Source organism: Amblyomma americanum, chromosome 1, assembly GCF_052857255.1.
Source record: "Amblyomma americanum isolate KBUSLIRL-KWMA chromosome 1, ASM5285725v1, whole genome shotgun sequence".
In the NCBI taxonomy this organism is placed as follows: Eukaryota; Metazoa; Arthropoda; class Arachnida; order Ixodida; family Ixodidae; genus Amblyomma; species Amblyomma americanum.
In genome coordinates, this window is record NC_135497.1 from 20431121 (window position 1) to 20443516 (window position 12396).

The 12396-nt window shown below is 49.2% G+C and overlaps 1 long non-coding RNA gene across 1 annotated transcript; it reads right to left on the bottom strand.

Moving 5' to 3' along the window:
• Window positions 1-4800: 4800 nt before the first annotated feature.
• On the bottom strand, window positions 4801-5521 carry LOC144131113 (uncharacterized). Its single transcript, XR_013314535.1, has 2 exons — window positions 5451-5521; window positions 4801-5367 (listed from the first exon to the last, which is right to left on the bottom strand). It is a non-coding gene; the product is annotated as an uncharacterized LOC144131113 (long non-coding RNA).
• Between the last annotated feature and the right edge of the window lie 6875 nt (window positions 5522-12396).

Here is a 12396-nt window from a genome sequence, read left to right on the forward strand (position 1 = left end):
GCGCGCTTCGTTGTGCATTTATTATAATCGCCACTGCCTGGCGGACCCGATACAGCTTTTGCAGACCTGAGAGGTTAAACACGTACTATCCATGCAAAGCCACGCAAATGCGCCTACAGGTGACCACGCCCGTCTATCAGCGCTCCGTCGAGTGCCTGCATTTACAATCGAGTGCTGTAGGACTATGAACCTGACCTAGAGCATACATATTATAATTTTTCCTTGTATTCTACATTCTCTACATGCAGGAGACTACACTCATAGCTTTCGTTAGTGCAGAAATTTCGTACAACCGTGTCAAAATTTGGCGGTCCGGTTTTTTTCTGCACGACGTTTTGGAGGAGAAAAGCATTGGGTCTTTGAAGGACGACAGTCTATATAAACTCCTATTCACTGTGTCGTCGTACCTATCGTAATTAATGACGACATATAAAGGCTTTTGATACAACTCTCGTGATTTAAAACAAAACTGTTCGTTTCACTAACCCGCGAAAAAATATTGCGCGCAATCATTCGCCACAGCCCGTTGCTGCGTAATTTTTGTTTTGTGCGGATTTTCTTTTATAATATGACAGCTGCACGCGATAGCTTATATATATAGTTGCGCAGCCGACCACAGCAGGTACCAGTAAACACGTACCCCGTTTAGAATGAATTTAAAAACGCGGTCGGGAGTTGGAAATATTTGCCCGGGACGCTGCGGTCAAAGTTCGCAGTTTTGAAAATTGAAACACGGAAATTTTTGCGCATAGCTAGTCACTCTTGCATAAGTAAATATCTTATTCCTACCCATCATCCCCTTGTCAAAACACATATATTAATGAGAAAAACGACCCATTTGATGCAATTAAGTTCACAGTCCTACAGGGTGGATTCCACAACAAAGAGAGCAACGGGAGTCGTACTTTATTTACAAATTTGTAACAATTCCTCACGGCATTAATGAAAGTCCGGGTTTATTGACCTCCATCGCCCCTTTCAGAGCCAGTGCTGACCTTAGGAGTGCCGGCGCGCCAAACCTCGGTCGTTTGTCGCCAGCGGCATCTTTTTCAAGCTTCGCTGCCCGTCCGCTTACACAAAGCTCTTAATTCATCCCCCACCCCTGTCTTCCCAGTTCGACGTACCACCTTGTCGAGCGGGGTGCAATTGAAGAACCAAGAACCCTTGATTAAATGCTCCTGCCATGTGCACCTTTACCCCCCCACAGGACACTTTCGCGAACTCGTATGTTTTGCCGCCTTTTTTCTTTTTCTTTTGGGTGTGTGTTTCATGCACAGTGCACGTGTGTGTAGTTAACCTAACTGCGCCGCTGATTCCGCCTTCACTATTCGTACCGAAGACGCTCCTGGAACGTCTCCTGCCCTGTCTGAATTTATTGTTTATTTGTTTGCTCGTTTTGGCCGGCGGCACGGGCAGTACATGCATCTATGATTCTTATCTGCTCCGGGACTCCGCCAAAGTCTGTTATTGTTGCTTTGAGCGCCCAGATGCCCTCCCTCCCCTCGTTATTCCTTTTTTCCCCCGGGCTGGCCTCCCGCGCAAGCTCGCTGGGCGGCAGGGGACAAAGCGTTTTTCTTTTTCTCTTTATTTCTTTCTCCTTTTTCTAGTATTTTTCTTTTGTGCCCATCAAGGGTTCTTGGTTCTTCAATTGCACCCCGCTCGGCAAGGTGGTGCGTCGAATTGGCAAGACAGGGGTGGGGGATGAACTCAGAGCTTTGTGTAAGCGGGCAGCGAAGCTTGAAAAGGATGCCGCTGGCGACAAACGACCGAGATTTGTCGCGCCGGAATTCCTAAGGTCAGCATTGGCTCTGCAAGGGGCGATGGAGGTCAATACACCAGGATTTTCAATAATGCCGTGAGGAATTGTTATTAAATTTGTAAATAAAGTACGACTCGCGTTGCTCGAGATCTCTTTGTTGTGGAACCCACCCTGTAGGACTGTTAACTTAATTGCATCAAAGGGGTCGTTTTTCTCATTATTATATGTGTTTTAACAAGGGGAGGTAGGGATAAAATATGCGTGCGGTGGTTATTAAAGCGAATTCGTATAAAGTTAACGGTCTGCCCAATGTACTGCGTACTGCACACACTGCATCCTAGGAGGTATATTACGTTGCAGAAATCCCAATCAGAGTTGTCATTAATTTTTCATTTGAATCCTGAAGCTGTGCTTATTTCACAGCTTGATGTTTGTAATGTGTTTGCAGACCTGGAATCTACTTTTTCCACAAGGTCGACACCCCAAAACCGGCTCTTTATGTGACTGAGTGTATTAGAATGTTTCGAATGTTTTTCGGTCGTCTGTAGACTGCACGAGGGAGAGCAGTGAAAATTTTGGCGAGGCGCTAGCTCGCTTTGTTTGAGAATGTTGAAATGTTTTTTTGAAGATTTTGTTTACGTACGTTAGGCGGCTGGGTTACTGGTGAAGGGAAGTACGAGATTTGCCTGATGGTCTGTTTGCTCGCTGTATCGACGTCACTCCAGTATTTGCTCTCGGTTGGGTTTAGATGTCCTTTGAATGGCATCGTCGGCAATGGCGACGGGTATCGCTGCTTAATGAGGACTTCTTGCATGCGTTTGGAATTTTTTACGAAGTCTTCATCTTGGGAACATATTCCTTCAGATCGATGTGCCTGAGAGTATGGGATGCTTGTTTTAGAGTGACGAGGATGGCAGCTCTGGAAGTGTACGTATTGTTGACGGTCCGTTGGTTTTCTATATACACTGGTGGTGAGTGAGCTTTCGTTTACCAAAATCTCAACATCTAGGAAGTTAATTGTGGTGTGGGCGCACGTGTAAGTGAAAGATATGTTGGGGTGGACGAGGTGTGTCAGTCCAAATTAAAAAGATGTCATCCAAGTAGCGTTTGTATAGGGTGGGCTTAATGGGACAATCTTTCAAAAATTTACACTTATTACTATGCATGAAGATGTTGACGTAGGTGTGGGCCATCCTTGTACCCATGGCTGTGCCGTTAATTTGTGAATAGTGTTGATTGATGAATTCGAAGTTGTTATATTCGAGTACGATTTTCGACAGTATTTATAAAACACGTGGAGCAGGGGAGCATCAAATCACTGATCGAAGCGTATGAACAAAACAGAAAGAAGGAATCCCCTGCTGCACGTGTGTTAGATATGTTGTTCTCAGCAACATCTTGCATGAAGCTGCAGGGAAGAGAAAAGTCGATGAGACGTAGCCAATTGTACTTGAGCCGTCTACATCGAAGGATTCACCACCGATCCTCTCACCAGGTTTCGTGAAGCTTGCGCTTTATCGTGCCGGTTTACCATTGTCCTTCTTGCTAGTGAAGCGATTATTTTTTTAATGTTCTCTTTTTGTCCCATTTGCCATCTGCCATTTTTGATCGTGCCATCTTCTGGGCAAGTACTACGTTTGAGGTTCGAAAAAGATGCATAAGCGATCACGACCTATGCAAACAATAACAAAGACGAAACACGCTACAAGAGCACCACTAGCTGCATATCTGCATATCGCGCGCACACGTGCGACTGATTTTCGCTGACGATCGGCCGCTCCCGCTGTATTCAATTAGCTGTGTCGCCAGATCGTCTGTCGCGAGGCGCTTTCGCTGTGCCCGCATGACCGTTTGTCTTGACCTTCCAGGAGAATTGCGCGTTGCTCGCGCGCGGCTTAGCCCGAAGCCGGTAAACCGGCTGGCCACCGCCACATCTGGACCTGGTTTGACTCAAATTGGTCTCAGCCGCGTCTTGTTCGGTTCGGGCGCGAACAATACGCGAGATTCAAAGCGCTCGGCCGTCTCTGTCTCTATGGGGGGGGGGGGGGGGGGGGGCACTTGACCCCAAGGGCGCTCCTTATCAGCACCACCCCGCCGTCGCCCGCCTCCGATTGAACAGGCGGGAGGTTCAAAGGGGAGCTGCCGCGGAGAGGCCGGGCAGCTCGTTCTAATGACAGCGCAGAACATGCGTCACTGACAGCCCGCTTCCTTTCGCCGTCTTGTCCATCGTGCGTCGCGCCGAGCCCGACAAAGAAAAGGCCGTCACCCCCCCCTTCCCCTTCTGAATCGGGGGGTGGGGGGGCGGAAATTCCGCAAATAGTTTCCCAGAGGCATCCTGTTTTTTTTTTCATGGGGTCAAGGAAGGTGGCCCAAACAGTGCGAGGCAACGTTCTCTGTTCATTCTAGAGAAGCAAGCTTACACTGCAAAATTAAACCTTGTCTTTCTCTTCCAAATGCAATTAACTAGGAGTCCTGTCCAAAACCATTTCAGGTTGTTATGTGGGCACCCCCAACCTTTTTTATTTCCGTGTAACTCCAGCACTTCTTCACCTTTGTCATTGTAGCCGCTATTGTTCAAGTACCATGCAACATCTTGTTATTAGCACTTGCTAATTCATGCCTTCTGCAGGGTTTAAAGGACCTTTTTAATTGGAAATGAGAGCATGTGCACAGGGTGGAAAGCGCGTGATCTGCCAGGAAACACTAAAGCGGCCCCGAGAAGGGATCTTTATTAAGGATGCCAGCCATCTTGGGCCTCTCCACTTGGCAACGACGACAAAGCGTGTGCGGTCCCTATGGTTAGGCCCCAGCTGTGGAAGCCATCCTCGGACACGACCATGACCTTCGACATCTGATGTTTTTATTTAAAAGCACAGGGACCAAAGTCGTGCTGTATGCAGTGCAATCGCCATGTGGTTCCATAATCATCCATATAGCCCGGCTCTTTGGACGGATTCAGGAAACGACTGAAAATAACAAAAGTAACGAGCAAACAAAGGTGCGCTGCATAAAAATTAGAACGTAAAGAGACGAAGGCACGCTGCGCTAATGCTGTAGCGAGGTCTAACATGTAAAATTTCGCGGCTGGCGTCGATTTCTACAAAGCGCGAGTAGTGCCTACGGAAATAAACAAAGGCGCACTGGAGATGGGTAAGTCTGTATACAAGCACGAGTTTTTGTCTCTACCAGCGATTTACTAGCTCACACCGCGCGATTTTGATGTCTGGCGTCGATTTCGACAGAGAGGGAATACGGGCACGAAACGGGACGCTCGCGATCTGCCAGGAAACAATGAGGTGGCCCTAAAAAGGGCCGTTTGCAGGAGCACTTCAACCGTGACCTGCAGCGGCGTGGAGGCGCGGTGAGCAGTAGGCCTAGCAGTGGTCCGTCTTGTGCCCTTTGGCTCCGCACCGACGACACCGGTGCACGACGTACACCTCTCCTGGTCTTGCCCTTGAAGCCGACGCTATCCCTGGTCCGTAGATCTTGACGAGGGCCGCGACGATAATCTTTGACATCTGGTCGATGCCCCGGTCTCTCGCCACGTGATATCGGTCTGCGGCAAACAAGGACAGCATCGGCTTGCCAGAAGCATCCAGGAAACGATGCTGCAAAAAAAGTTACGTTACAAGCGCCGCAATTTGGTGAGTTCTGCTCGAGAAAACTTGCGAAAATGTTGTTCAACCCTTACCTCGGGGTTGAGAATGTGCACGCCCGACAAGCGCTTCAGCGTGGCTGACAGACGGCGGTTCAGCTGGCGACGCCGGCCGTCCTCAAATTGCGCCTTACGTGGCTCATCGAAATGGCGTGGCAAGACTTTGAAGACCAGCACGACACTGGCCACGTTCTCCTGCAGCAGCAAAACGAGGTCCTGGAATGCGCAAGACATGTAGGTAAGCGGTACAGCACTTCATGAAGCGAAATTTGAGATAAAATGCCTACCTTTATGTGGCTGGAAGCGAAATTTGAGATAAAATGCGTACCTTTATGTGGCTGGCGATTTCTCGCGGGTCATCCCCTCTGTCGAGATCGTTGCCGCCAACATATAGGACAACAAAATCGGCGTGCCGAAAGCATGTCTCTCGAATCATTTCAGCTAGGCTGATTGCGTCGTGGCCGCTAAAGCTGAAAGTGCATGTTCTCACTAACGGCGAAAGCCGTAAGCGAGAACTGCACAGAAATTTCAGCTGGCTGTCGCCGACGAGCGCACCACGCAAAAAAGCCATACCTGGACAGCTCCCGAAACGCGCCCGCCGCCGCCTAGGTTCACGAAGCGAATGCCCGCGCACCACGCAAGCACGGCGGACGGCCGGACCTAGCGATTCCCTAGGCCGTCTAGGGACAGGCCAAGAGAGGCGCGGCGACCCCACATCCGGTTGAGAACGAGAGAGAAGCAGAAAAACGTCACGGAGAAGCGCATCCCATCGACCAATCAGTGTTTCCAACCCACCTGCAGCCAAACGCATCTCTCTGGCCCACACCACAGAAGCGTTTGAGTGCAGGTGGGCTGGAAACTCTGATTGGTCGATGGGATGCGCTTCTTCGTGAAGTTTTTCTGCTTCTCCCTCGTTCTCAACCGGATGTGGGGTCGCCGCGCCTTTCTCGGCCTGTCCCTAGACGGCCTAGGGAATCGCTAGGTCCGCCGTCCGCCGTGCTTGCGTGGTGCGCGGGCATTCGCTTCGTGAACCTAGGCGGCGGCGGGCGCGTTTCGGGAGCTGTCCAGGTATGGCTTTTTGCGTGGTGCGCTCGTCGGCGACAGCCAGCTGAAATTTCTGTGCAGTTCTCGCTTACGGCTTTCGCCGTTAGTGAGAACATGTACTTTCAGCTTTAGCGGCCACGACGCAATCAGCCTAGCTGAAATGATTCGAGAGACATGCTTTCGGCACGCCGATTTTGTTGTCCTATATGTTGGCGGCAACGATCTCGACAGAGGGGATGACCCGCGAGAAATCGCCAGCCACATAAAGGTACGCATTGTATCTCAAATTTCGCTTCCAGCCACATAAAGGTAGGCATTTTATCTCAAATTTCGCTTCATGAAGTGCTGTACCGCTTACCTACATGTCTTGCGCATTCCAGGACCTCGTTTTGCTGCTGCAGGAGAACGTGGCCAGTGTCGTGCTGGTCTTCAAAGTCTTGCCACGCCATTTCGATGAGCCACGTAAGGCGCAATTTGAGGACCGCCGGCGTCGCCAGCTGAAGCGCTTGTCGGGCGTGCACATTCTCAACCCCGAGGTAAGGGTTGAACAACATTTTCGCAAGTTTTCTCGAGCAGAACTCACCAAATTGCGGCGCTTGTGACGTAACTTTTTTTGCAGCACCGTTTCCTGGATGCTTCTGGCAAGCCGATGCTGTCCTTGTTTGCCGCAGACCGATATCACGTGGCGAGAGACCGGGGCATCGACCAGATGTCAAATATTATCGTCGCGGCCCTCGTCAAGATCTACGGACCAGGGATAGCGTCGGCTTCAAGGGCAAGACCAGGAGAGGTGTACGTCGTGCACCGGTGTCGTCGGTGCGGAGCCAAAGGGCACAAGACGGACCACTGCTGGGCCTACTGCTCACCGCGCCGCCACGCCGCTGCAGGTCGCGGTTGAAGTGCTCCTGCAAACGGCCCTTTTTAGGGCCACCTCATTGTTTCCTGGCAGATCGCGAGCGTCCCGTTTCGTGCCCGTATTCCCTCTATCTCGAAATCGACGCCAGACATTAAAATCGCGCGGTGTGAGCTAGTAAATCGCTGGTAGAGACAAAAACTCGTGCTTGTATACAGACTTACCCATCTCCAGTGCGCCTTTGTTTATTTCCGTAGGCACTACTCGCGCTTTGTAGAAATCGACGCCAGCCGCGAAATTTTACATGTTAGACCTCGCTACAGCATTAGCGCAGCATGCCTTCGTCTCTTTACGTTCTAACTTTTATGCAGCGCACCTTTGTTTGCTCGTTACTTTTGTGATTTTCAGTCGTTTCCTGAATCCGTCCGAAGAGCCGGGCTATATGGAAGATTATGGAACCACATGGCGATTGCACTGCATACAGCACGACTTTGGTCCCTGTGTTTTTAAATAAAAACATCAGATGTCGAAGGTCATGGTCGTGTCCGAGGATGGCTTCCACAGCTGGGGCCTAACCATAGGGACCGCACACGCTTTGTCGTCGTTGCCAAGTAGAGAGGCCCAAGATGGCTGGCATCCTTAATAAAGATCCCTTCTCGGGGCCGCTTTAGTGTTTCCTGGCAGATCACGCGCTTTCCACCCTGTGCACATGCTCTCATTTCCAATTAAAAAGGTCCTTTAAACCCTGCAGAAGGCATGAATTAGCAAGTGCTAATAACAAGATGTTGCATGGTACTTGAACAATAGCGGCTACAATGACAAAGGTGAAGAAGTGCTGGAGTTACACGGAAATAAAAAAGGTTGGGGGTGCCCACATAACAACCTGAAATGGTTTTGGACAGGACTCCTAGTTAATTGCATTTGGAAGAGAAAGACAAGGTTTAATTTTGCAGTGTAAGCTTGCTTCTCTAGAATGAACAGAGAACGTTGCCTCACACTGCTTGCGCCACCTTCCTTGACCCCATGAAAAAAAAACAGGATGCCTCTGGGAAACTATTTGCGGAATTTCCGCCCCCCCGCCCCCGATTCAGAAGGGGCAGGGGGGGGGGGGGGTGACGGCCTTTTCTTTGTCGGGCTCGGCGCGACGCACGATGGACAAGACGGCGAAAGGAAGGGGGCTGTCAGTGACGCATGTTCTGCGCTGTCATTAGGACGAGCTGCCCGGCCTCTCCGCGGCAGCTCCCCTTTGAACCTCCCGCCTGTTCAATCGGAGGCGGGCGACGGCGGGGTGGTGCTGAAAAGGAGCGCCCTTGGGGTCAAGTGCCCCCCCCCCCCCATAGAGACAGAGACGGCCGAGCGCTTTGAATCTCGCGTATTGTTCGCGCCCGAACCGAACAAGACGCGGCTGAGACCAATTTGAGTCAAACCAGGTCCAGATGTGGCGGTGGCCAGCCGGTTTACCGGCTTCGGGCTAAGCCGCGCGCGAGCAACGCGCAATTCTCCTGGAAGGTCAAGACAAGCGGTCATGCGGGCACAGCGAAAGCGCCTCGCGACAGACGATCTGGCGACACAGCTAATTGAATACAGCGGGAGCGGCCGATCGTCAGCGAAAATCAGTCGCACGTGTGCGCGCGATATGCAGATATGCAGCTAGTGGTGCTCTTGTAGCGTGTTTCGTCTTTGTTATTGTTTGCATAGGTCGTGATCGCTTATGCATCTTTTTCGAACCTCAAACGTAGTACTTGCCCAGAAGATGGCACGATCAAAAATGGCAGATGGCAAATGGGACAAAAAGAGAACATTAAAAAAATAATCGCTTCACTAGCAAGGACAATGGTAAACCGGCACGATAAAGCGCAAGCTTCACGAAACCTGGTGAGAGGATCGGTGGTGAATCCTTCGATGTAGACGGCTCAAGTACAATTGGCTACGTCTCATCGACTTTTCTCTTCCCTGCAGCTTCATGCAAGATGTTGCTGAGAACAACATATCTAACACACGTGCAGCAGGGGATTCCTTCTTTCTGTTTTGTTCATACGCTTCGATCAGTGATTTGATGCTCCCCTGCTCCACGTGTTTTATAAATACTGTCGAAAATCGTACTCGAATATAACAACTTCGAATTCATCAATCAACACTATTCACAAATTAACGGCACAGCCATGGGTACAAGGATGGCCCACACCTACGTCAACATCTTCATGCATAGTAATAAGTGTAAATTTTTGAAAGATTGTCCCAATAAGCCCACCGTATACAAACGCTACTTGGATGACATCTTTTTAATTTGGACTGACACACCTCGTCCACCCCAACATATCTTTCACTTACACGTGCGCCCACACCACAATTAACTTCCTAGATGTTGAGATTTTGGTAAACGAAAGCTCACTCACCACCAGTGTATATAGAAAACCAACGGACCGTCAACAATACGTACACTTCCAGAGCTGCCATCCTCGTCACTCTAAAACAAGCATCCCATACTCTCAGGCACATCGATCTGAAGGAATATGTTCCCAAGATGAAGACTTCGTAAAAAATTCCAAATGCATGCAAGAAGTCCTCATTAAGCAGCGATACCCGTCGCCATTGCCGACGATGCCATTCAAAGGACATCTAAACCCAACCGAGAGCAAATACTGGAGTGACGTCGATACAGCGAGCAAACAGACCATCAGGCAAATCTCGTACTTCCCTTCACCAGTAACCCAGCCGCCTAACGTACGTAAACAAAATCTTCAAAAAAACATTTCAACATTCTCAAACAAAGCGAGCTAGCGCCTCGCCAAAATTTTCACTGCTCTCCCTCGTGCAGTCTACAGACGACCGAAAAACATTCGAAACATTCTAATACACTCAGTCACATAAAGAGCCGGTTTTGGGGTGTCGACCTTGTGGAAAAAGTAGATTCCAGGTCTGCAAACACATTACAAACATCAAGCTGTGAAATAAGCACAGCTTCAGGATTCAAATGAAAAATTAATGACAACTCTGATTGGGATTTCTGCAACGTAATATACCTCCTAGGATGCAGTGTGTGCAGTACGCAGTACATTGGGCAGACCGTTAACTTTATACGAATTCGCTTTAATAACCACCGCACGCATATTTTATCCCTTCCTCCCCTTGTTAAAACACATATATTAATGAGAAAAACGACCAATTTGATGCAATTAAGTTAACAGTCCTACAGGGTGGGTTCCACAACAAAGAGATCTCGAGCAACGCGAGTCGTACTTTATTTACAAATTTAATAACAATTCCTCACGGCATTAATGAAAGTCCGGGTGTATTGCCCTCCATCGCCCCTTGCAGAGCCAATGCTGACCTTAGGAATTCCGGCGCGACAAACCTCGGTCGTTTGTCGCCAGCGGCATCTTTTTCAAGCTTGGCTGCCGGCTTACACAAAGCTCTGAATTCATCCCCCACCCCTGTCTTGCCAATTCGACGCACCACCTTGCCGAGCGGGGTGCAATTGAAGAACCAAGAACCCTTGATGGGCACAAAAGAAAAATACTAGAAAAAGGAGAAAGAAATAAAGAGAAAAAGAAAACGCTTTGTCCCCTGCCGCCCAGCGAGCTTGCGCGGGAGGCCAGCCCGGGGAAAAAAAGGAATAACGAGGGGAGGGAGGGCATCCGGGCCCTCAAAGCAACAATAACAGACTTTGGCGGAGTCCCGGAGCAGATAAGAATCATAGATGCATGTACTGCCCGTGCCGCCGGCCAAAACGAGCAAACAAATAAACAATAAATTCAGACAGGGCAGGAGACGTTCCAGGAGCGTCTTCGGTACGAATAGTGAAGGCGGAATCAGCGGCGCAGTTAGCTTAACTACACACATGTGCACTGTGCATGAAACACACACACAAAAGAAAAAGAAAAAAGGTGGCAAAACATACGAGCTCGCGAAAGTGTCCTGTGGGGGGGTAAAGGTGAATGGCAGGAGCATTTAATCAAGGGTTCTTGGTTCTTCAATTGCACCCCGCTCGACAAGGTGGTACGTCGAACTGGGAAGACAGGGGTGGGGGATGAATTAAGAGCTTTGTGTAAGCGGACGGGCAGCGAAGCTTGAAAAAGATGCCGCTGGCGACAAACGACCGAGGTTTGACGCGCCGGCACTCCTAAGGTCAGCACTGGCTCTGAAAGGGGCGATGGAGGTCAATAAACCCGCACTTTCATTAATGCCATGAGGAATTGTTACAAATTTGTAAATAAAGTACGACTCCCGTTGCTCTCTTTGTTGTGGAACCCACCCTGTAGGACTGTGAACTTAATTGCATCAAATGGGTCGTTTTTCTCATTAATATATGTGTTTTGACAAGGGGATGATGGGTAGGAATAAGATATTTACTTATGCAAGAGTGACTAGCTATGCGCAAAAATTTCCGTGTTTCAATTTTCAAAACTGCGAACTTTGACCGCAGCGTCCCGGACAAATAATTCCAACTCCCGACCGCGTTTTTAAATTCATTCTAAACGGGGTACGTGTTTACTGGTACCTGCTGTGGTCGGCTGCGCAACTATATATATAAGCTATCGCGTGCAGCTGTCATATTATAAAAGAAAATCCGCACAAAACAAAAATTACGCAGCAACGGGCTGTGGCGAATGATTGCGCGCAATATTTTTTCGCGGGTTAGTGAAACGAACAGTTTTGTTTTAAATCACGAGAGTTGTATCAAAAGCCTTTATATGTCGTCATTAATTACGATAGATACGACGACACAGTGAATAGGAGTTTATATAGACTGTCGTCCTTCAAAGACCCAATGCTTTTCTCCTCCAAAACGTCGTGCAGAAAAAAACCGGACCGCCAAATTTTGACACGGTTGTACGAAATTTCTGCACTAACGAAAGCTATGAGTGTAGTCTCCTGCATGTAGAGAATGTAGAATACAAGGAAAAATTATAATATGTATGCTCTAGGTCAGGTTCATAGTCCTACAGCACTCGATTGTAAATGCAGGCACTCGACGGAGCGCTGATAGACGGGCGTGGTCACCTGTAGGCGCATTTGCGTGGCTTTGCATGGGTAGTACGTGTTTAACCTCTCAGGTCTGCAAAAGCTGTATCGGGTCCGCCA